Source organism: Lithobates pipiens, unplaced genomic scaffold, assembly GCF_037356315.1.
Source record: "Lithobates pipiens isolate NorthernLeopardFrog02 unplaced genomic scaffold, aLitPip1_a1.2 Scaffold_19, whole genome shotgun sequence".
NCBI classification, from domain to species: Eukaryota; Metazoa; Chordata; class Amphibia; order Anura; family Ranidae; genus Lithobates; species Lithobates pipiens.
In genome coordinates, this window is record NW_027507764.1 from 568260809 (window position 1) to 568285131 (window position 24323).

The following is a 24323-nucleotide window of genomic DNA, read 5'->3' on the forward strand; positions in this document are numbered from 1 at the left end:
ATTGCAGAGTGTTGCAGGGTATTGGCGGGTGTTGCAGAGCATTTCAGAGTGTTGCAGGGTATTGGTGGGTGTTGCAGAGCATTGCAGAGTGTTGCAGGGTATTGGCGGGTGTTGCAGAGCATTGCAGAGTGTTGCAGGGTATTGGCAGGTGTTGCAGAGCATTGCAGAGTGTTGCAGGGTATTGGCAGGTGTTGCAGAGTGTTGCAGGGTATTTGCGGGTGTTGCAGAGCATTGCAGAGTGTTGCAGGGTATTGGCGGGTGTTGCAGAGTGTTGCAGGGTATTGGCGGGTGTTGCAGAGCATTGCAGAGTGTTGCAGGGTATTGGCGGGTGTTGCAGAGCATTGCAGAGTGTTGCAGAGTGTTGCAGGATATTGGCGGGTGTTGCAGAGCATTGCAGAGTGTTGCAGGGTATTGGCGGGTGTTGCAGAGCATTGCAGAGTGTTGCAGGGTATTGGCGGGTGTTGCAGGGTATTAGCGGGTGTTGCAGAGCATTGCAGAGTGTTGCAGAGCGTTGCAGGGTGTTGCAGAGTGTTGCAGAGTATTACAGAGTATTGCAGGGTGTTGCAGGGTGTTGCAGGGTATTGCAGGGTATTGCAGAGTGTTGCAGGTTATTGCAGAGTGTTGCAGGGTGTTGCAGAGTGTTGCAGGGTGTTGCAGAGTGTTGCAGAGTGTTGCAGGGTGTTGCAGAGTGTTGCAGGGTGTTGCAGAGTGTTGCAGAGTAATGCAGGGTATTGCAGAGTAATGCAGAGTAATGCAGAGTAATGCAGGGTATTGCAGAGTAATGCAGCGTAATGCAGGGTATTGCAGATTAATGCAGGGTATTGCAGATTAATGCAGGGTATTGCAGGGTATTGAAGGGTAATGGCAGGGAATTGAGGGGTTAATTTTCGGTGAGCAGCGATGTGGGCACTGCAGATGCAGCCCACATCGCTGCTGACACCGATCTCTTCCCCCTCCGCTGCACTTATCGTACAGAGAGGGGGAGGGAGGAACCGGCGTCATAACATGACACCGGTTTGTTTACAAGTGATCACTCCGTCATTTGACGGAGCGATCACGTGGTAAACGGCCGCGATGAGCGGCCGTTTACCGTGATCCGTGATGCGCCGGGTCCTGTGAACCCGGCGGTCACGGATGCTCTCGAGTGCCTGCCCCAGGGGGCGCGCGAGAGCGGAATTCTGGGAGGACGTCATATGACGGCCTCCCAGAGTTAAACAACCGCCCTGTAGCCGTCATTCGGCTATGGGCCGGTTGTTAAGTGGTTAATCAACACAAGCAAACAAACCCAAATGCAGGGTACTCACATTTATAAAGTGTATCTAGCGCACCACTCTATTGTCATCAATGACCAATATGATCAGATATCGGAAAGGTGTGGGGTTGATGTGCGTTTCCTCCTATAGCAGGTAGACTGGTCCTCGTGCCGTCCTGTCCCCTCCCCCGTTTATTCTTATGGCTTGGCTGTACTCCTCTGAATAGTTGGGCTGCCATAAGTATGGCCCCAGCTATTCGCTATGAATGGGGCCAGAGAAGCACATGCTCAGTAGCCACAGCACATCAATGTGACTAAATATCTTTTTTGGTGACTTCAACTAGGCTTTACAAAAATGTATGTAAAAATTTAAACCTGATAGTGGCGCTGTTGCTCTCTATGGAAATTTTCTCTTTTGATATTTTGCATGATGACGATTTGACCACAAAGGATTAAAAAATTAGACATTCAAAAAGTAGGGCTAATAAGGAAGGGTACATACAAGCACCCTTTTTTTGTGCATCGTCTCCAAAATTTTCATCATTAATATATTGGGAACATAAACTTTTTTTGGCACATTCAGCGACAAGTAATATTGATAAAACTAGTATACCTTTTGTACTTACTGTTCAAGATTCGAGATGAGATGAAGAGGTTGGGCTATGATAAATGATTAACTTAAAGTGGAAGTAAACTCCCCTATCGTTTTCAGCCAAGGAAGCTGCCATCCTCTGTTTAATCTTCAACTGCTATGGTGCTGCACATGCGATTCGTTATGACACCAGCCATTGGATGGTTTGATAGTTTGGCTGAGGGCACAGCCAATGTATAGTTAGCATTCCCGGCATGCCTTTTTTTTTTTAAACTGTTTAAATCCATGGGTTTACTTCCACTTTAAATTTAACATTGAGTTAAGAACTGGGCTTTGGTAAGTAAACAATATTTTTTTCTAACGTTTCCCTATCGCTAACTGCACCGAAACAAATCTAAACCAGACTGTAAAAGGAGGCGATTAATATTTACCTTTCTGGCAGGCCGTATCTAAGAACTTTGCTGTATTGCAGATCTTTGGTTGCTGCTGATATCTGATTGGAATGTGGTTCGGATTTGCCGCTACCTTGGGTTCATGGCAGACACGTGACTAGAACCTTCAGGGCCCCGGTGCAATAAACCATGATGGGCCCCCCTGTCCCCCGTCCATCTGAGCCCTGGGCTTCCAATTTTGGGAGGGTGTCCATGGACATGCATCCAGCGCAATCACAGCGGCCCTTTACCGTGTGATCAGCTGATCACATGGAAACAGACTTGCAGGTTATCCGCAGCCCTTTCCTCCCACGCTGTGTCTGTAATAGGAAAGGACTGACTGTTGATTAAAATTGCCATTAAAATTGTAATGCTGTGGGCCACATTTTACACTGCTTTATCACTCTGCTAATGTGTTGATTTAACTGACAAGTGCGCAGTCGTAAGAGGCTGTACCCAAACAAAATTGACGTCCTTTTTTCCCCACAAATAGAGCTTTCATTTGGTGGTATTTGATCACCTCTGCAGTTTTTATTTTTTGCGTTATAAACAAAAAAGAGCAACAATTTTGAAAAAGAAAGCAATATTTTTTACTTTTTGCTATAATAAATATCCCCAAAATATATATAACATTTTTTTTTTCTCAGTACAGGCCGATATGTATTCTTCTACATATTTAAAAAAAAAAAAAAAAATCACAATAAGCGTATATTGATTGGCTTGCGCAAAAGTTATAGCGTCTACAAAATAAGGGATAGATTTATGGCATTTTTATTATTATTATTTTTTATTAGTAATGCCGGCGATCTGCGATTTTTATCATGACTGCGACATTATGGCGGACACATCGGACACTTTTGACACGATTTTTGGACCATTGTCATTTATACAGCGATCAGTGCTATAAAAATGCACTGATTACTGTGTCAATGACACTGGCAGTGAAGGGGTTAACCACTAGGGGGCCATGAAGGGGTTAAGTGTGTCCTAGGGAGTGATTCTAACTGTGGGGGAGATGGGCTTCAACACACATGACAGCGACCACTGCTCCCGATGACAGATAGCGGTGATCTCTGTCACGAAAACAAAGGCAGAATGGGGAAAATCCTTGTTTACAAAGGCATCTCCCAGTTCTACCTCTCTGTGACACGATTGTGGGCACCTGGTGGACATCAAGTCTGCGAGACCTGTGGTCATTGTCAGGGCGAACGCGGCACGCGTGCCCACAGTGCCGCTTCTTAAAGGGGATGTACCTGTACGCCCTTTTGACCACACCGTGCCATTCTGCCGATGTATAACACCAAAAATAAGTTTCTTTAAAATCATATGTCAGTATCTGCTCTTTCTTACATACTAAAAATGCTCATTTGCCTTTAAAGAGACCTGGTCACCAAATTAAAGAATTAAAGGTAAAAGCACAGAAAAAGCTAATATTTTAAATGCTTACTTGTAGTATATTTCCTTTACATAAACTTTTCTCCTATTTACTGCCTATGTGCCTTTGAACTTAATAGGACATGTGAATACTCTAGGAGTGTCAAATCCCTAGCACACCCTTCTTTCTCCTTGCATGTTATAGCCCTCTCCTCTTCTGGGAGTGTCTAATTACTGTCTATGCTGGCCCAGCTCCTCATTTTATCTCCACACATAAGCAACTGTCGGAGAAATGAAGATGAACACTACAGAGTGTCACTTGGTCTGCTGGCATTACATCCAAGATGGTGGCACCTGACAGCAGTCATAGGGCATTTAAATGTCTGCACAAGGAGGCTTTTACAGGTAATTAAAATTAAGGTGACCATGCCTACATATATTGAGGGTGGGGATAATAGCGGCATTCAATTCGCGCCACACCAAGTGTTGGGTGTAGTCAAAGTGTAGGAGGGGCTTAAAGGGTTATGGTTTAATAACACCTGAGCCAACTTTAGTCTGGGTCAAGAATGTAGAACTAGGTGTGCACTGCAGGTCACCGTCACAAGCAAGGGTAAAATAATCCAAATCCTTACCTCCCACAACAAAGTCTGCACAAGCTGAAAGGAGAGTACCTGTAAAGACCACATAATACTGATGTGACATTATCAGTAACCCCAGACACAGCCGGCAGCAGACACACCCTACAGACATAAGCCAATCATAGAAATGTTTCTAAAACATATTGCCCTGCAGTCCCCCACATGCCGGGGATGCCATTATTGTAACCTGGACTGTAGCTTATAACTGCTGTGGAACTACCTTTTTGCTGCTGTATTATCCTTCTGCAGTTTGGACAGGGTTAAACTGAAGATTCATGGATGCAGAAGTTCAGCCATCTTTAAGGAGACAACTTTGCAATGTTAGTTTATGGAGTGTCTCCAGTGTAGGGCGCAACCATTTTGGGTCCAGATCAATCCTGGAGGACAGTGATTGACTGTTGGAAGAAAGCAAGGAGAAGAGAGCCTGCAGGCTACTGAGAATGAAAAAGGAGAACTATCTTAAAGCTTACAAGGGTGTTATAAAAGATTGAAATGCTGCTTCTGGCTCAACGGAACCCTGCCATAGCTGATCATAATCGGGAGAGACTACTCATCGTACAGGAAATTTCCTTTGAGATGGGAACTTTTTCCCTGGGAAGGTGTGAGGTGTGTTGCTAGGTAAATGCAGTTCAGTTATGTTAATTACTGTTAGTCAGAATACTGCAAGTGTCTAACCCAATGGCGGCCCGTCCATAGGGGATGCACGGAAGTTTGAGGAGAAGACTCCCTCGCTGTTGCTGCCTGTGGAAGGAGACACCGCTGGAGAGGAGAGTACAACACAGCAAGGTAAGTCACAGGTAGTGACACAGCCCCAAATGATCCACAATGGCTCAAAAGTGATATGGTCCAGAAATACTTAGACAGAATAAAGGTGGATAAAGCACCTGGCCCTGATGGCATCCACCCACGGATCCTAAAAGAATTGAGCTCTGTAATTTCAGAGCCATTGTATCTAATTTTTAGGGACTCATTAATGACGGGAATAGTCCCACTGGATTGGCGCAGGGCGAACGTGGTGCCTATATTTAAAAAGGGATCAAAGTCTTTACCAAGTAACTATAGACCTGTTAGCTTAACTTCTATAGCTGGGAAGATACTGGAGCGTTTAATAAAAGACCACATCGACGAGTTCTTGCTGAACAAAAACACTTTAAGCAACAGACAACATGGATTCATGAAAGACAGAAGTTGTCAGACAAATCTGATTTCTTTTTATGAGGTGGTAAGTAAAACCTTGGACAGAGGGGTGGCGGTGGACGTGGTATACTTCGATTTTGCAAAAGCATTCGATACAGTTCCCCACACACGGCTCATGTGTAAGGTAAAGTCTACAGGTTTGGAAATATCAGTTTGTAAATGGATAGAAAATTGGCTAGAAGACAGAATTCAGAGAGTAGTGGTTAATGACTCTTACTCTGAATGGTCTAAGGTTATCAGTGGTGTACCCCAAGGTTCAGTGTTGGGACCCTTACTTTTTAACATCTTTATAAATGATATTGGGTCTGGGATCAAAAGTAATATTTCTGTCTTTGCAGATGACACCAAGATATGCAGTGGAATAACGTCCTTACAGGATGTCTCCAATTTACAAGCCGACCTCAATACACTGTCTAATTGGGCGACTATGTGGCAGATGAGGTTTAATGTTGATAAATGTAAAGTTATGCACTTGGGGCCTAAGAATATGCATGCATCATACATGCTAGGGGGAGTACAACTGGGGGAATCCATAGTGGAGAAGGATCTGGGGGTTTTGGTAGACCATAAGCTCAATAACAACATGCAATGCCAAGCTGCTGTTTGCAAAGCGAGCAAAGTCCTTTCTTGTATTAAGAGAGGTATGGACTCCAGAGAAAGAGATATAATTTTGCCCCTGTTCAAATCATTAGTAAGACCTCATCTGGAATATGCCGTTCAGTTTTGGGCACCAGTTCTCAAAAAGGATATCGGGGAACTGGAGAAAGTGCAGAGAAGGGCAACCAAACTGATAAGAGGCATGGAGGAACTCAGCTATGAGGAGAGATTAGAGGAACTAAATTTATTCACTCTTGAGAAGAGGAGATTAAGGGGGGATATGATCAACATGTTCAAATACATTAGGGGTCCATATAGTGAACTTGGTGTTGAGTTGTTCTCTGTACGGTCAGCCCAGAGGACACGGGGGCACTCTTTACGTCTAGAGGAAAAGAGATTTCATCTTCAAGTACGGAAAGGTTTCTTCACAGTTAGAGCTGTGAAAATGTGGAATAGACTCCCGCCAGAGGTGGTTCTGGCCAGTTCAGTAGATTGCTTTAAGAAAGGCCTGGATACTTTCCTGATGGTACATAATATAACTAGGTACTAACATAGGTAAAGTTGATCGAGGGAAAATCCGATCGCCTATTGGGGGATCAGGAAGGAATTTTTTTCCCCTGCTGTAGCAAATTGGAGCATGCTCTGCTGGGTTTTTTTTTCGCCTTCCTCTGGATCAATTGTGGGCATAAAATTGGGTATCTGGATTGTACGATTATTTTTTATTTTATTTATTTGTTTTTAAGGTTGAACTGGATGGACTTGTGTCTTTTTTCAACCTGACTAACTATGTAACTATGTAACTATGTAAGTATGAGAAGGGGGGGGGTTTAATGGCGACACATGCTGCGATTTTGTGGGGCACAGGCTGCATTTGGTGGGACACAGGCAGGCTGCATTTTATGTGATGCGGGCTGCATTTGATGGGACACAGGCTGCATTTGATGTGACACAGGCTGCATATAAGGAGGGACTCCGCTGGGGGCACCTGATGTAAGGACGGACTCCGTTGGGGACACCTGATGGCATCTGGTGGCAGGCGATGTGGCTAGTGACACACTCAGTATTCCCACTGATTCTGCATTATGGTGAGTTGAATGATTTCATTTTATAATACAATGTAATAATTGAAATAATGAGCCTCAATCATCCTGACAACATAACAAACATGGTGCCGGGATGATTGAAGTGCTAACACCAGGTGTTTGGAATATCTTTATCTGCCGATTGTTAAACTTTCTAGAATACACATATTTCTATTGTTGTGTAGGATCTGGGCCTGTTGTCCCTCCATCCCTCTCTCCCTCTCCCTCCGTCCCTCGTTCATCTCAGACGCTAACCACACCACCTTAGAGCTCCAAAACCACGCCCATTTCACCAAGTGTGAGGGGTCAAGAAGGAAGCGTGGGGTCTGGCGCCCCCCATCCTAAAACTTCACCAGCCGCAACTGGTCTAACCATATCTTTCAGAGTAACGTTGTTGTTTTACTAATTGTTTGTATAGGTATGCTTGCTAATCCTCTTTACTTTTAGGCTGTGCTTGGCCTAATTAATTCTTTGAAATTCCTCAAGGTGTGTTGGTAAGTGCTGGGTCAGTGTTGTGTGTCTTCTTCAGGTGTGCAGAGAAATCAAAAAAACATTTCAGAGGCTCCTCTGGGGGTAGTACTACATTATCAGCTTGCCGACTGCCCTATAGCAAATGTACTGCTACATGGCAGCCATCCTGTGCAGATCAGGTGATAATTCACTTCCAGGTAGGGGGCACGCTCACGTGCTGCTGGTGCACCGCTTCTGCTGTGATTAGTCACAGCAGAAGCCAATCAGCAGTCCCTGTTCTCACAACATGTCACTTAGTGTCAGAATGTTTGCCCTAATATCGCAGTCCTGCTATAAGTCACTGATCACTGCCATTACTAGTATAAAAAAAATGAATAAATAAAACTTCCAGTACAGTAGATATACTATAGCTTGTAGAAGCTATAACCAATCAATATATGCTTATTGGAATTTGTTTATCAAAAACATATAGCAGAATACATATTACACTAAATTTATGAAGAAATTCTATTTTTTCTTTTTTTCTATATGTTTTATAGCAGCAAGTTAAAAAAAAAATAAAAAAAAAAATTATATATATATATATATATATATATATATATATATATATATATATATATTTCAAAATTGTTGGTCATTTTTTGTTTTTTTGTTTATAGCACAAAAAAATAACCCAGGGGTGATCAAATATCACCAAAAAAAGCTCTATTTGTAGGAAAAAAAGATATACACTTTATTTATGTACATCGTTGCACGATCGCGCAATTGTTATGCCCTGTACACACGATCGGACATTCCGACAACAAAATCCGTCTGATTTTTTCAGATGGATTTTGGCCCAAACGTGTCTTGCATACACACATGGTCGCACAAAGTTGTCGGAAAATCCGATCGTTCAGAACGAGGTGACGTACAACACGTACGACGGGACTATAAATGGGCCAGTAGCCGATAGCTTTCGTCTCGTAATTTATTCTGAACATGCGTGGCATTTTGTGCGTCGGAATTAAAACGATCGGATTTTGTTGTCGGAAATTTTTATATCCAGATCTCAAACTTTGCGTGTTGGAAATTTCCGATGGAAAAAGTCAGATGGAGCCCACACACGATCGGATTTTCCGACAACACAATCCGATCGCACATTTTCCGTCAGAAAGTCTGACCACGTGTACAGGGCATTACAGTTAAAGTAATGCAGTGCCGTATCGCACTATGGCCTGGTAATGAAGGGGGATAAATCTTCCGGAGGGCAAATGGTTATTGAAACTGGAAAGAAAACAAGTACATGTTCTTTTAATCATCAAAGACAAAAGCAGGGAATTTTTTTTTTTCTGGGGTCAGCCCACCCCAAAATTGGGGGACTGTCCCTGAAAACGTGGGAGCTCTAATCACCCTAAATAACATGAATATAATATGATAAATGCGCAGATAATCTTATGGGAAGACGCTTGTTGAAATAAATGCTCTGGTGACAGGGTCTCTTTAACCAATTCTCGACCGCTTCACGCACGTATACTGCGGCAGAAGGGCACGTTTAGGCAGAATCACGTACCTGTACATTGCTCTTTAAGAAGCGGCTTGCGCGTGCACACGCTGCAAGCTCCGTGAGTGTGATTGGGGGTAAATGAATGCTAATGTAAACAAGCATCTCCCTGTTCTGCCTAGTGATACTGTCACTGATCACAGCTCCCTGTAATCGGGAGCGGTGATCAGTGATGTGTCACACACAGCCCTTCCCCCTCAGAGTTAGAATCACTCCCTAGGACACACTTAACCCCTACAGCGCCACCTAGTGGTTAACCCATTCACTGACAGTCACATTTACACAATAATTCATGCATTTTTAATCACACTGATCACTGTATAAATGTGAATGGTCCCTAAATAGCGCCAAAAGTGTCCAATGTGTCCGCCATAATATCGCAGTCATGATAAAAATTGCTGATCACCGCCATTACTAATAAAAAAAAAAATGTCTTAATAAAAATGTCATAAAACTATCCCCTATTTTTTAGACGCTATAATTTTTGCACAAACCAATCAATAAACGCTTATTGCGATTTTGCTTTTACCAAAAATATGTAGAAGAATACATATCGGCCTAATATTATTTAATATTATATATTTTATATAATTATTTTTATAGACGCTATAACTTTTGGGCAAACCAATCAATATTGCGATTTTTTTTTTTTTTTTTTTTTTTACCAAAAATATGTAGAAGAATATATATTGGCCTAAACTGATGAAGACATTTTTTTTTTATTAGTTTTTTTGGATATGTATTATAGCACAAAGTAAAAAAAAAATTTATTTTTTTTCAAAATCGTCGCTCTTATTTTGTTTATAGCGCAAAAAAACTAAAAACCACAGGGGTGATCAAATACCACCAAAAGAAAGCTCTATTTGTGGGGGAAAAAGAACGTTGATTTTGTTTGGGTGCAACGCCGCGCAATTGTCAGTTAAAGCGACGCGGTGCCGAATCGCAAAAAGCGCTCTGGTCTGTGGCCAGCCAAATGGTAGAGCTTAAGTGGTTAAAAAGTTTCTTCTGATACCCGCACTAAAAATACAATGGCAGCTTCAAACAAAGCAAACATATTTATTACCAAGATCTTTATTCGGTTTGCTTTGTGCAGGAGACGGAATAATCATTTACTGTTATTGTATGCATGCTTGTCATGAGAAGGTGAAGTTCAGCATTTGCAAAATGGAAGAGAGAAAACCAATAAAACGGGAGAATATATGAGTGTTTATGCATCGCATAATGACGGGCTGTGTCTGCAATATGAGTTTTATTAGCGCGTTATTACAGATAAGATGACCATAAGCTGGCAGATGCCGTGAAGAGCATGAAAAGAACGACAGCGACAAAAATAAAACACAGAACTGTAATGGCGGCTTTTGCTGCTTGTAGGGATTCAGGAAGCCACAGGAAGAAGCAGCAGGTTGGCTTAACCATAGATCCCAACTGTCCCTGATTTCGAGGGACTGTCCCTGATTTGGAGCAATGTCCCTCTGTCCCTCTTTCCTCCTCATTTGTCCCTCATTTTAGTCTGATCTATAGAGTTGTATATAAAATGCACTTTTTATCTATCAAAAAGAGTTTCGCAGTGCTAAACCTTTCATCCAATTTCTAAATTGCTGCATTTGTAAATTCGAAAAGCCAATATAAAGGAATAGTAGTGGTAAAAAAAAAAAACACTTGTGGGTTTAACCAATCTTGTCCTTTAAGGGGGTGTGGCAAGGGGCGTGTCCGATGCCTGCATACTTTTGCTTATAGATGTCCCTCATGCCCATCTCAAAAAGTTGGGAGATATGGGCTTAAAGCAGAGGTTCACACAAAAATTGAACCTCCGCTTTTCGCAAACTCTGTCCCCCTGCGGTGTCACATTTGGCACCTTTCAGGGGTGAGTGGGGTGCAGATACCTGTCTAAGACAGGTATTTGCACCCACTTCCGGGCATAGACTCCCACGGGAGTCTACGCCTCTTCCTGTCCCACCGCGCTGTCTGCTGGGACACACACGGGTCCCAGAGACAGCAGGGACCATTCTCATTGTGCTGCGTGACTCACGCATGCGCAGTAGGGAACAGGGAAGTGAAGCCGCAACGATTCACTTCCTAATTCCCTCACCGTGAATGGCACAGGCAGCAGCCGAGAGCCAAGCTGCTGACATCACTGGACTCCAGGAAAGGTGAGTGTCCATTTATTAAAAGTCAGCAGCTGCAGTATTTGTAGCTGCTGGCTTTTAATATATTTTTTTTGAGGTGGACTCCCTCTTTAACTACTGACACTGTGGCATTCTGTCTGCATGGAGTTTGTATGTTCTTCCTCTGTTCGTCCAGGATGAGTGTACCCATTTCCTCTCCCTGTGCCAATGCATACCTCCCAACATTTTGACATGGGAATGAGGGACACCTGCTAGCAAATGTATGTAGGCATAGGACACGCCCCCTGCTACACTCCCTTAACCACTTGCAGACCGGACCATTTTGCTGGTCAAAGACCAGACCACTTTTTGCGATTCGGCACTGCGTCGCTTTAACTGACAATTGCACGGTCGTGCGACGTGGCTCCCAAACAAAATTTACGTCCTTTTTTTCCCACAAATAGAGCTTTCTTTTGGTGGTATTTGATCACCTCTGCGATTTTTATTTTTTGCGCTATAAACAAAAATAGAGCGACAATTTTGAAAAAAACGCATTATTTTTTACTTTTTGTTATAATAAATATCCCCCAAAAATATATAAAAAAACATTTTTTTCCCTCAGTTTAGGCCGATATGTATTCTTCTACATATTTTTGGTAAAAAAAATCGCAATAAGCGATTATTGATTGGTTTGCGCAAAAGTTATAGCGTTTACAAAATAGGGATAGTTTTATAGCATTTTTATTAATAATTTTTTATTATTTTTTTTTTTACTAGTAATGGCGGCGATCTGTGATTTTTATTGTGACTGCGACATTGTGGGGGACCCATCGGACATTTTTGACACATTTTTGGGACCATTGTCATTTATACAGTAATCACTGCTATACAAATGCAGTGATTCCTGTGTAAATGACACTGGCAGTGAAAGGGTTAACCAGTGGGTGGCAGTGTAGGGGTTAAGTGTTCCTAGGGGTGTGTTACTAACTGTGGGGGGGTTGGGCTTTCATTTAGTGTACACTGATCTCTGCTCCAATCACATGGAGCAGAGATCAGCGTCACTAGTTGCTAGGCAGAATGGAGAAATGTTGTTTATACAGCATTTCCCTCATTTGGCCGCTCCGTGAGACGATCGCGGGGATGCCCGCGGCGATCGAGTCCGCAGGTCCCGCGACCGGACTCACGGGGGTCCCGAAAAGCGCAGGAGCGCGCCGCCGGAGGCGCGCTCCCGATGGCAGGGCGGCATCGAATATTGGACGTACCTGTACGCCAATATGCCTGCCCGTGCCATTCTGTCGACGTACATCGTCGTGCGCTGGTCGGGAAGTGGTTAAAGGAGAACTAACAAAAAAAAAGGTTAATTAAATGTACAAGGGCTTTTTTTTACCACTACTATTCCTTTATATTGGCTTTTAAAATTTACAAATGCAGCAATTTAGAATTTGGATGAAAGGTTTAGCACTGGGAAACACTTTGAAATATTAAAAAGTGCATTTTATAGACAACTATAGAGATCAGACCAAAATGAGGGACAAATGAGGAGGAATGAGAGACAGAGGGACATGGCTCCAAATCAGGGACAGTCCCTCCAAATCAGGCACAGTTGGGAGCTGTGCCAATGTATTTCTGTATATCCGCTTTCCCATAACGCTCAAATGTCCCTGATTTTAAAGGGACTGTCCCTCATTTGGAACAAAACTTTCAATGCAATATTCCCAGCGCACACATTCCTGTAGAGATGGCTGTATTTATAAATGGGTGCTGAAGCGCCTGCCGGCTGGGAAAAAAAAACCCCAACGTTTTGGGGGCCACGCAGGACCCCTTCACCATGCCTGATGAAGGGGTCCTGCGTGGCCCCCAAAACGTTGCTTTCTGCTGTAATTATGTGATCACTGATTAAAGTTTTGGACCCATTTTTGGAGATCCTGGTGTGCTGGTGACATAACCTTCTTTCATTTGGAACAAGACCAGCTGTACCTCTTTCCACCTTATTTGTCCCTCATTTGGTGTATATTGTAGCTGTATATACAATGCACTTCTTATCAATCAAAAAGTGTTTCCCAGTGCTAAACCTTTCATCCCATTTCTAAATTGCTGCATTTCTATATTTCTAAAAGCCAATATAAAGCAATAGTAGAGGTAAAAAAGCACTTGTGGGTTTAAGAAAACTTATTTGGAAACATCTCCTTTAAGGGGACGTGGCAGGGGGTGTGTCCTATGCCTACACACTTTTTCTAATAGGTGTCCCTCATTCCAATTTCAGAAAATTGGGAGGTCAGACTTTCCGACCGCATTACGTACTAGTTATATGGCAGCAGAGCAGGTTTTCTACACCGGATCACGTACCTAGTACGTGATTCAGCACTTTCAGGTAGGGGACACACTCGCCACCAGTGCTAAGGCTGTGCTGTGATTAGACACAGCACAAGCTGATCAGCAGGTGCCGGTCAATTGGGGAGGAGAGACACAGAAAAAAGCTCTGCCTATGTAAACAAGGCAGAGCTCAGTTCTGTCAGCAGGAATGTGATGGATTTTCTTGACTATAGTATAACAGATGTTACATCTACAATGCTTTACCCAGCCAACCCAACTCCATACCTCCTGCCCCTTTCCCAGGAGAAGGAGACCACACCATTTTTGAGTAAATTATTGGCCGTAGCGGCCCCTTTATTAACAAATCTATTAAAATAATATATTATAAACAAAACATCTGTAAACCTCAACAGATCACGTTGGTCATTGCAGCCCCCCCACAGAATTAACATAACGATCCTCACCATACACTGTGGTACCTTTAACTAAAATAGGCCTCCAGCTGACATGCTAGTTCAGAGACAACCACCTGACCGCAGTGCACCCTTTCACCAAATTCTAGCTAAACCAACGTTAGCTGGAATACCACCAATGGGTCCTGCATTCACCTTATCTGGGGGGCGGGGGAGGGGGTTTCATCCTTCACCTGCAACGACCAACACCCGCCAACTGCGACGACATCCTGTAAAACAGACTTCTGTAAAGAAAAGCATGTTAAATAAACAACCCAAACCTATTCCAGGTAGAGAGGGTGGGAAGCTGCTTCCTAAGTCTCACACTGCAACGACCAACACCCGCCACAGCAAACAAGGGTAAAACCTTACCCTTGAGCGCACCTCCACACCCTCAGTGCTCTCTGTATGCCATCCTGTAAACCTAAGGCCCACATGTCTATACCCACAGCATTAAGGTGTACCCCATCCTCTCGCAGGTAACGCCAAGTATCCTCCTCCAGCTCCAGATGCCTGATAGCCAGTCCCCCATTCTTCATCATGAACCTGCTGACCTCCCTCTTGACCTTCTTTCTGGCTTTATTGACCCTCTCCGCCGATCTCGCTAATCTCCATGTGGTCCAGGCAATCATATCCGACCACACTATCAGCATCTTGGGGAAAGCCGCGCAGAGGCGCAGAAAATCAAATTTGATATCACGTGTGATATCCAGCTTGGACCTAAGGCCTAAGTCGTTACCCCCTACATGGAGCACTAAAATATCCAGGGGCCTATCCAACCTTGCAAAACGGTGCACTTCAGGCACAATCCTGCTCCAAAGCATCCCTGGGACTCCCAACCACCGAATGCAAGCTTCCTGTCTGGAAACGCCCAGTTGCCTCTCTGCAGGCCTCATATCTGCCCTTCTTGCACCTCAACAGACATAAGAATACCCCATGATTCAGACCAACCCCTGCGTTCCACCTGCAAGAGAAGAAACACACACATACCCATGCCAACTTCCCCCCCTATCCGTTATTCTCTATTACTCCAACAGCTCTGGCCTGACATATGACCTAAACCCTTTTGACTTCCATCGACCAATCAGCTCAACTGCCTCTTCATCTAAACCCCATCTCACCGCCTCTGTGGCCGCTCCTATCCAAAAAGGAATGAGACAAAAAATTCATTTTGCCTAAACGCCTTCAAACACTTCCTGAAAACAGGGATAAACGGTAATCTCAACAGTGATTCCCCATTCTCGTGCACTAAAAAGGAACCCACCCCTTTAGGGCGGATCGAAAGAAAACTCTTTACTGTTGAAACTGGGCACAAGGGAGAACCAGGAAGAGCAAAAAACAATATCCATTCTCCTTTGCCTTCCTGATCTGTTTTTGATTTTTTCCCCCGCATGGACAACCTATCCTTTCCGCAGATAAAAGTAAGAAAATATGTGGCGCTACCTAACCCTACTCTATTATATGCAAAATAATTAACAAATTAATTAATAATTACTATAGTGCAAATACTGCAACAAATTGCAGAACCAAGGTGCTAAAAAAATATATAAACCTCACTTGGTTCTGCAATTTGTTGCAGTATTTGCACTATAGTAATTATTAATTAATTTGTTAATTATTTTGCATTTAATAGAGTAGGGTTAGGTAGCGCCACATATTTTCTTACTTTTATTTATCCTTATTGGTGCTGAGATCACTATTTATGTTGGCAGCTTCCACATCATTAGATAGCTAGGAGCATTATTGGTTGGGTGGAGCGCATTAGTACTTTTTTGTTTATATCCTTTCCGCAGATGATCCCCTCAGCTCCAATCCCACCTTTTCCTTTTTTGGACAGGCTAACCAACTCACCAATCCTGAATGCCCCCAAAAAAGCCAGGTCGAACGCCGTTCTGAACAGTACCATTTCGTAACGTGATGAACACGTTTCACGTAACTGCGCAAAGATTCTGTCATCCTTGGGCTGCACAGCCCTCCTATATCCCTTTACGGCCTGACTAACCCAAAACTCCTTTGCGAAATCCTGCTCCCCCTTCAATTTAAACCAGGAAGCAAGACCCGCCATTTTTTTCCCCAATCCTGACACCGATATATCCCCTCTTCCAGATTCCTAGATAAAAAATATATCACCAGCAGCCTACAGTCCCGTATATCATCCTTCCCCCCCAACTTGTGTCAACAGTGACTCCCATTCAGACCACACTCTGCTGTACGCTGCGAATGTCGCCTCACTTACTGACCATCTGATCTAGCCGGAGACGATTCCAAGGCCATCTTCCACAGTCCAGGGGGAGAAGGGACCCAGTGCATGTTCGCTGCAGGTGCCAATTCCCGAAACTTGTCCCACTGAAAGCGAGACCATGTGTCAGCAATGATGTTTTCCACTCCTGGCAGGTGCACCACATGTATAAAAACATTCAACTGCATGCACCTTATCACCAAATGTCTCAACAATCCTACCACCGGTGGGGATGCTACTGACACCTTGTTGATGACCTGGACCACACCCAGATTATCCCCGTGGAAGCGCACCTTCAGATTCCTGAAGGATTCTCCCCATAGCTCCACTGCCAGTACCACCGGAAACAATTCCAGTAGCACCACGTTCTTCAATACCCCCGCCGTTTTCCATGAGTCTGCCATGGCCCTGCACTCCACTTCTACTGGAAATAAGCCCCAAAACCCATGGATCCATCTGCATCCGTTTACAACTCTAAATCAAAGTTTCTCACCGGACCTGACATCCACAAGGCCCTCCCGTTAAATTGTTTCAAGAACAAGTATATCCGCAGATCTTCCCTGTGCTCTTTTGTCAGTCGCAAAAAGTGTTTTGGGGACTCCACCCCCCCAGTGCTGGCCGACAGCCGTCTGCAGAAAACCCTGCCCATGGGGATTATGCGACGCGCAAAGTTCAATTTACCCAATACCGACTGTAGTGTCCTAAGCTGGACTTTGCATAGTCACACGATCATCCGAATCTCTGACTGCAGTACCCTCAGCTTGATCTCAGGCAGTCGACACTCCATCGCCTCCAAATCCACCATGATTCCCAGAAAGCTAATCACCGTAGTCAGCCCTTCCATCTTGTCTGGTGCCAGGGGAATCCCAAAACATTCTGCTATGTGTTCCAGCATTGTCAACAGCACCGCACAAACCTCGGATGAGGCTGGGCCTAGACACAAAAAATCATCCAGGTAATGGATGATGGAATTCACACCCGCGACATCTCTGATCACCCATTCCATGAACAAACTGAAACGCTTGAATAGCGCGCATGAAATAGAGCAGCCCATTGGCAGGCACCGATCCACATAGTATTCCTCTTGCCAATGACAACCCAAAAAAGAAAACTGTCCGGGTGGACGGGGAGTAATCGGAATGCCGACTCAATATCTGTTTTGGCCATATTAGCCCATCTCCCATAGCGCCTTACCCATAACACTGCCGCGTCAAATGATGTGCATGAAACTGCACACATCTGTGGATCAATGGCATCGTTCACCGACCCCCTTTTGGGAAATAAAGGTGATGAATCAGCCTGTATTTCATTGGCTCCCTTTTAGGGACCACCCCTAGTGGCAAGACCACTAAATCGGGAATTGGTAATGCTGGGAAAGGGCCAGCCATGCGCCCCAACGCAACCTCCTTTCGCAGTTTTTCTGAAACCACATCTGGATGTTGCATTGCTGACCGCAGGTTCCTAGACATTGGGGGAGAAATGGCCATGTTCACCGGTATCCTAAATCCCTCCAAAAACCCCTGACCCAATACCTGCACTGCCTCCCTATCTGGTACCTCTCAGAGCCCCCCTTTCCTGTGACCGCCGAACATTTCACAGGGGGCTCTGAAGGGACAGGTGTAGGGCTGCCTGCATGCCGCTGCGTCTGGGGAGGGGAATCAGGGGAGAATCGATCAGGCGGGCCCGGGACAACCCCCCCCCCCCCCTGGTGTGGGCTGGGTCTGGCCTCTCCCCAGGACCAGGGAGACCTGGTCCCGCAGCCACTGCTCACCTTTCACTGCTGCCGCGGCCCGTAATTGTCCCATAAGCTCCTCCGGGGATGACATGCTGCAAGCTGCTTCCTCCGTCTCACACTGACGCTGGGGAGGGACCTCCTTTCCTTCACTTCCTGCTGACTCCTCCTATTCCTCCCTTAACACCAATCAGATATCCTCTTACATCCTTACCCTGTATCCCGGTTCACCCAGTCAAGTCAGCCCTATGTTTATTTTCTTTTAGGCATTACTCCGGGCTTCTCTTTCCCTGCAATGCAAGGAAAGAAAATCCATCACATTCCTTAGTAAAAGCACCACACACATAGTACACAAAACACTAGTTAGGCACACATTTAACTCTATGATAGACCTAGATGTTTAACCCCTTCCCAGCCATTAGTCATGAGTACAGTGACAGTGCATATTGTCAAAAGTGTCAGTCAGTGTCAGATTGTTTGCGGCAATATTGTAGTCCCACTATAAGTCGCTAATCGCTTCCACTACTATTATTAAAAAAAGGTTTAGGAGTGTGTCTATGGGAACGTTTGACCATTCTTCCAGAAGCACATCTGTGAGGTCAGGTACTGATGTTGGACGAGAAGGCCTGGCTCGCAGTCTCCGCTCTAATTCATCTCAAAGGTGTTCTATTGGGTTGAGGTCAGGACTCTGTGCAATCCCGGAAGAGGATGCCTGTGGGCTTCACATGCCCACAGGCAAGATGAGAACATGCTCCAAGAACAATTAAAAGTTGATTTTACAATAGAAAACGGACATCTTTAATCCTGAAAACCTGGAACAAGTGAGTTATAAGTTTTAAGGACATAATCTTTGTGATTGTACCAAAAAAAAAAAGTTTAGGGCAATGGAATCCCGCTTTAAGGCGTCAACATACCAAGACATTTTGGACAATTTCATGCTCCCAACTTTGCAGGAACAGTTTGGGGATGGCCCCTTCCTGTTCCAACATGGACCTTGCTTTGTGCCCTGCATAGTCCATAAGGTTCAATATTGAGTTGGCCCACCCATTGCAGCTATAACAGCTTCAGCTCTTCTGGGAAGGCCGTCCACAAGGATTAGGAGTGTGTCTATGGGAATGTTTCACCATTCTTCCAGAAGCACGTCTGTGAGGTCAGGCACTGATGTTGAACGAGAAAGCCTGGCTCGCAGTCTCCGCTGTAATTCATCCCAAAGGTGTTCTATTTGGTTGAAGTTAGGACTCTGTGCATGCCAGTCAAGCTTCTCCACTCCAAACTCGCTCATCCATGTCTTTTTGGACCTTGCTTTGTGCACTGGTGCGCAGTCATGTTGGAACAGGAAGGGGCCATCCCTAAATTGTTCCCACAAAGTTGGGGGCATAAAATTGTCCAAAATGTCTTGGTATGCTGACATCTTAGGAGTTCCCTTCACTGGAACTAAGGGCCCAACCCCAACCCCTGTGCAGACCAGTCAAGTTCCTCCAACCCAAACTCGCTCATCCATGTCTTTATGGACCTTGTTTGACAATATAGTGTACATTCAGTGCTGGAGGTGCTGGAACTGCGATCTTTATAAAAAAAAAAAGCCCTGAGTAGCTCAAAAATCTTTTTATTTGATTTATTTGCAGTGATCCTTGTTTTTAAAGCAGTATTAACCCTGTTTTTCGTAAAAAAAAAATCCGATAGACCTAGAAATAGAACATGTTTCAAATCTGTCCAACGGACTCAATTCCAATCGGGAAAACCATTCGTCTGTATGCAGGTCCGACAGACCAAATACGACTCAAGGGAAGCTATTGGCTACTGGCTATTGAACTTCCTTTTTTAGTCCCATCTTACATCACGACTTTCAAACGGACTTAGTCCGGTCGTGTGTGGCCAAGTCCGTTCGTTCGGAAAGTCCATCGGAACTCTGCCGAAAGTCTATTGGGGAGACCGTCGGACCTAGTCTGCCAGAAAGTCCGGCCGTGTGTACACTGCATTATGCACCACAATTCTAGTACGCGACTGATTTGGAGCAGACGTTAATTTCCGCGACCAGCTTGCAAACGACGATCGCTCTTCATTTAACTCTGTGGCTTAGTTACAATCGTGATTTGTAGCAGAAGACAGTAGTAGACCAAAAAACACAGATACTTTCCAATAAATCCTTCCATTCATCTTCCAGTTCTGCTGACTTGGATGTCTGAGTTCCATTTGCATTAAATCTGAAAAGATTTTTCCCATTGTAATCACTCCCAAGGCTATTTTCTTTATATCTGGAGTACACCGAGGCTTATGATAATGTTTCCGAGATGAAAAAAAAAAAAAATGCACAGTACGTATTATCGATGCATTAGATGTATTCAAATATGACAATGGACGTCAATTTTATTCCATTTATACAGCAAGAATTACAGTTATTGCAACTGCATTAACATATAGCCAGTACTTTGGACAAGCAGGAAAATAATTTCACAGGGTTTTTACCTCTTTGTGATTGCTACAACAATGATCGAGTTTGTACGTGCATGTTATTGTTCTGATATATATATTGTTATCAGTGAGATTGAGGTCAACGTATGCTGAAAAGGGAAAGATAAACAATAAAGCTTAAAGTGGAATTCCACCCCAAAAAAATAAAAAAAATGTATTAATCTGCTTTAAAAAAAAAAACATTTGGAGAAATTATTATTTTTTTACTCACCTCTAAATGCCTGTTGCTAGGGGGTCCCTCGTAATCTGCCACCTTCAGCGCCTGGGCTCCTGACGTCACTCCCCTCGGCGCAGGAAGGGAGATCGCCTCTCCCCCCCCTCTTGTCAATCATCTGGGACACGTGACATGTCCCAAATAATTGCGCGGCCAGTCACGGCACGCGGCTCACGCATGCACAGTGGGGGCCCGGCTGTGGCTCCGCCCATAGTTAAAATGCCGGCGCTGCCGAGCGGAGGGGGAGATGAGCGGGGCTTCGATCTCCCACAAAGCTGGAGCCCGGGACAGGTAAGTATCCGATTATTAAAAGTCAGCAGCTGCGGTATTTGTAGGCTGACTTTAATTTTTATTTTTTTCAAGTGGAACACCGCTTTAACTCTGGGCTTTGGTTTTCTCCCAACACTACTCTCCTTGGATCACCCCAGGCATCTTTAAAAAAATAATAATAAATGCCAATACTTTGTTTTTTCTGCTGATCTTTGGCCCAATCCGGTGAGGTCACAGGTCCTCTATGTCCTCTCCTTCCTCCAGTGGTGGTCGGATCCCAAGGCTTACTGTAGCATTCTCCTGTAAGTACAGGTTTGTGGGTGCTACCTTTACACTGGAAGTAGGTTGAATCACTCTGGGCGTCATTCAACCCAGAAAAGGAACGGCAGCCAGGGTACATGTAGCACCCTCTAGTGTTAGACTAGGAGTAGGAAAATTTACTTGACTCATGGTAGTTACATGAGTTTGTTAATTGGGTCAGGGTTCAGATTCAATAAATCTAATTCAAAAACTCACGCTGGAGGGTTAAATTGAATAGTGAAATATGGATAAATTAAAAATAATAGGAAGGCTAGGAAAGCGGTGTTTCGGCCTTAAACATTTTGTGTTAAAAGTCATCAGCTGAAACAAAAGTAGCTGCTGACTTTTAATAAGGAGACTTACCTTTCCAGGGTGCCCGCGATGTCGGCCACCGAGGCTGTCTCGGGTCCCAGCGCTGCCATCCTTACTAAGGGAAACAGGCAGTGGAGCCTTGCGGCTTCACTGCCCGTTTTCTTCTGTGCATGCGCGAGTCGCGCGGTGCTCTGTGAATGGGACGCACTGTGTTAGGGAACACACAGTTCACAGAACACAGTGCGCCCCTTTACCCAGAAGACAACGCGGAGGGGGGGGGGGTGAAGACAAAGATCACCAAGGAACAGGAAGAAGGCAGATTAGGAAGACTGCCTAGCAACAGGGATCTCTGGCCAGATAAAAAAAAATAAAATTCAAATGTTTTTTTTTTTTTTTAAGATAGTGACTTTTAAAATAGTGACACTTACCTGTCCAGCGCGCCCGCGATGTCGGCACCCGAAGCCGATCTTTAGATCGTCACTCGGGTTCTGCCGCCGCCATCTTGGGTATGGGAATCAGGAAATGGAGCCTTTCGGCTTCATTTCCCGGTTCCCTACTGCGCATGCGCGAGTTCCGCTGCGCAATAAGGACGGTCCCCGCTGCCTCTGGGAGCTGTGTGTTTCCCAGCAGGCAGCGGGGCACTTGCGGAAGGGGGCGGGCACTTGCGGAAAGGGGTGTAATCTACGCCCCTTTCCTCAGAGAGCTATCCCGGAAGTGGGTGCAGTTACCTGGATTATCCAGGTAACTGCACCCCCCTCCCCCCTGAAAGGTGCCAATTGTGGCGCCGGAGGGGGGGAGGGTTCCAATGAGCGGAAGGTCCATTTTAGGGTGGACCTCCGCTTTAATGCTTTTTTTTTTTTTTTTTAGGGTGGCCCTCCACTTTAAAGCGGTAGTAAACCCGCACTTTTTTTTCTTTTTAAACAAAAAAACCTGCAAAGCAAAGGCGTAATGAGCTAGTATGCAGTGCATACTAGCACATGATGAAATACTCACCTTAGAACGAGGCGCCTGGATGTCACCCGAACCACATTGAGGGCGCTGACATGTTGCCTTGGCGTGTCTTCTGGGTATCGCGGCTCCGGCACTGTGCGTGGCCGAAGTATTTTTCCCGGCAAGGTCTGGCAGTTCTGCCAGACCTTCAGCCGGGCCTTAACAGCACATTACGCCGTATGACTTAAGCGGCTACATGAAAAGTAAATATCTCCTAAACTGTACAGGTTTAGGAGATATTAAAGCGGAGGTCCACCCTAAAGTGGACCTTCCGCTCATTGGAATCCTCCCCCCCTCCGGCGCCACAATTGGCACCTTTCGGGGGGGGGGGGTGCAGGTACCTGTATAGTACAGGTATCTGCACCCACTTCCGGGATAGCTCTCTGCGGAAAGGGGCGTAGATTACGCCCCTTTCCGAAAGTCCCCTGCTGCCTGCTGGGAAACACACAGATCCCAGAGGCAGCGGGTCCATCCTTATTGCGCATGCGCAGTAGGGAACCGGGAAATGAAGCCGAAAGGCTCCACTTCCTGATTCCCATACCCAAGATGGCGGCGGCAGCACCCGAGAGACGATCGAGAGATCGGCTTTGGGTGCCGACATCGCGGGCGTGCTGGACAGGTAAGTGTCACTATTTTAAAAGTCAGCAGCTGCAGTATTTGTAGCTGCTGGCTTTTAAAAAAAAAAAAAAACGCGGACTCCCGGCGGACTCCCGCTTTAATTTTACCTACAGGTAAGCCTTATTATAGGCTTACCTGTAGGTAAAAGTTCAAAAAAATACTATACAACCACTTTAAAGAGGAAGTAAACCCTGTTGAGTTTACTTCCTCTTTCATTCCCTGCAAAGGTAATGCGATGCATAGTAGTCCATTATGTGTCACTTACCTGACACAGGAACCAGCAAAGTCACCGCTGTCCCCTGTAGTCTGCCGCATCCATCTTCTCGGTGGGTCCGCCGCTGTCATTCGTCAAAGCCACGATGACGTCACTCCCGTGCACCACTCGCGGCACCACTCGCGGCATATCACGGCGCGCTCAGTGCATGCACCGTAGACAGCGGTGCCTGTCTTTTGGCAAATATCTCCTAAACCGTGTAGGTTTAGGAGATATTTCTTGGACCTACAGGTAAGCCTTAATCTAGGCTTACCTGTAGGTCAAAGTGTGTTGTAAGGGTTTACAACCACTTTAAGGCAATATACAGTGGTGTGAAAAAGTGTTTGCCCCCTTCCTCATTTCCTGTTCCTTTGCATGTTTGTCACACTTAAGTGTTTCGGAACATCAAACCAATTTAAACAATAGTCAAGGACAACACAAGTAAACACAAAATGCAATTTGTAAATGAAGGTGTTTATTATTAAAGGTGAAAAAAAATCCAAACCATCATGGCCCTGTGTGAAAAAGTGATTGCCCCCTTGTTAAAACATACTATAACTGTGGTTGTCCACACCTGAGTTCAATTTCTCTAGCCACACCCAGGCCTGATTATTGCCACACCTGTTCACAATCAAGGCATCACTTAAATAGGAGCTGCTTGACACAGTAAGGTCCACCAGAAGATCCTTAAAAGCTACACATCATGCCGAAACCCAAAGAAATTCAGGAACAATTGAGAAAGAAAGTAATTGAGATCTATCAGTCTGGAAAGGGTTATAAAGCCATTTCCAAAGCTTTGGGAATCCAGCGAACCACAGTGAGAGCCATTATCCACAAATGGCGAAGACATGGAACAGTGGTGAACCTTCCCAGGAG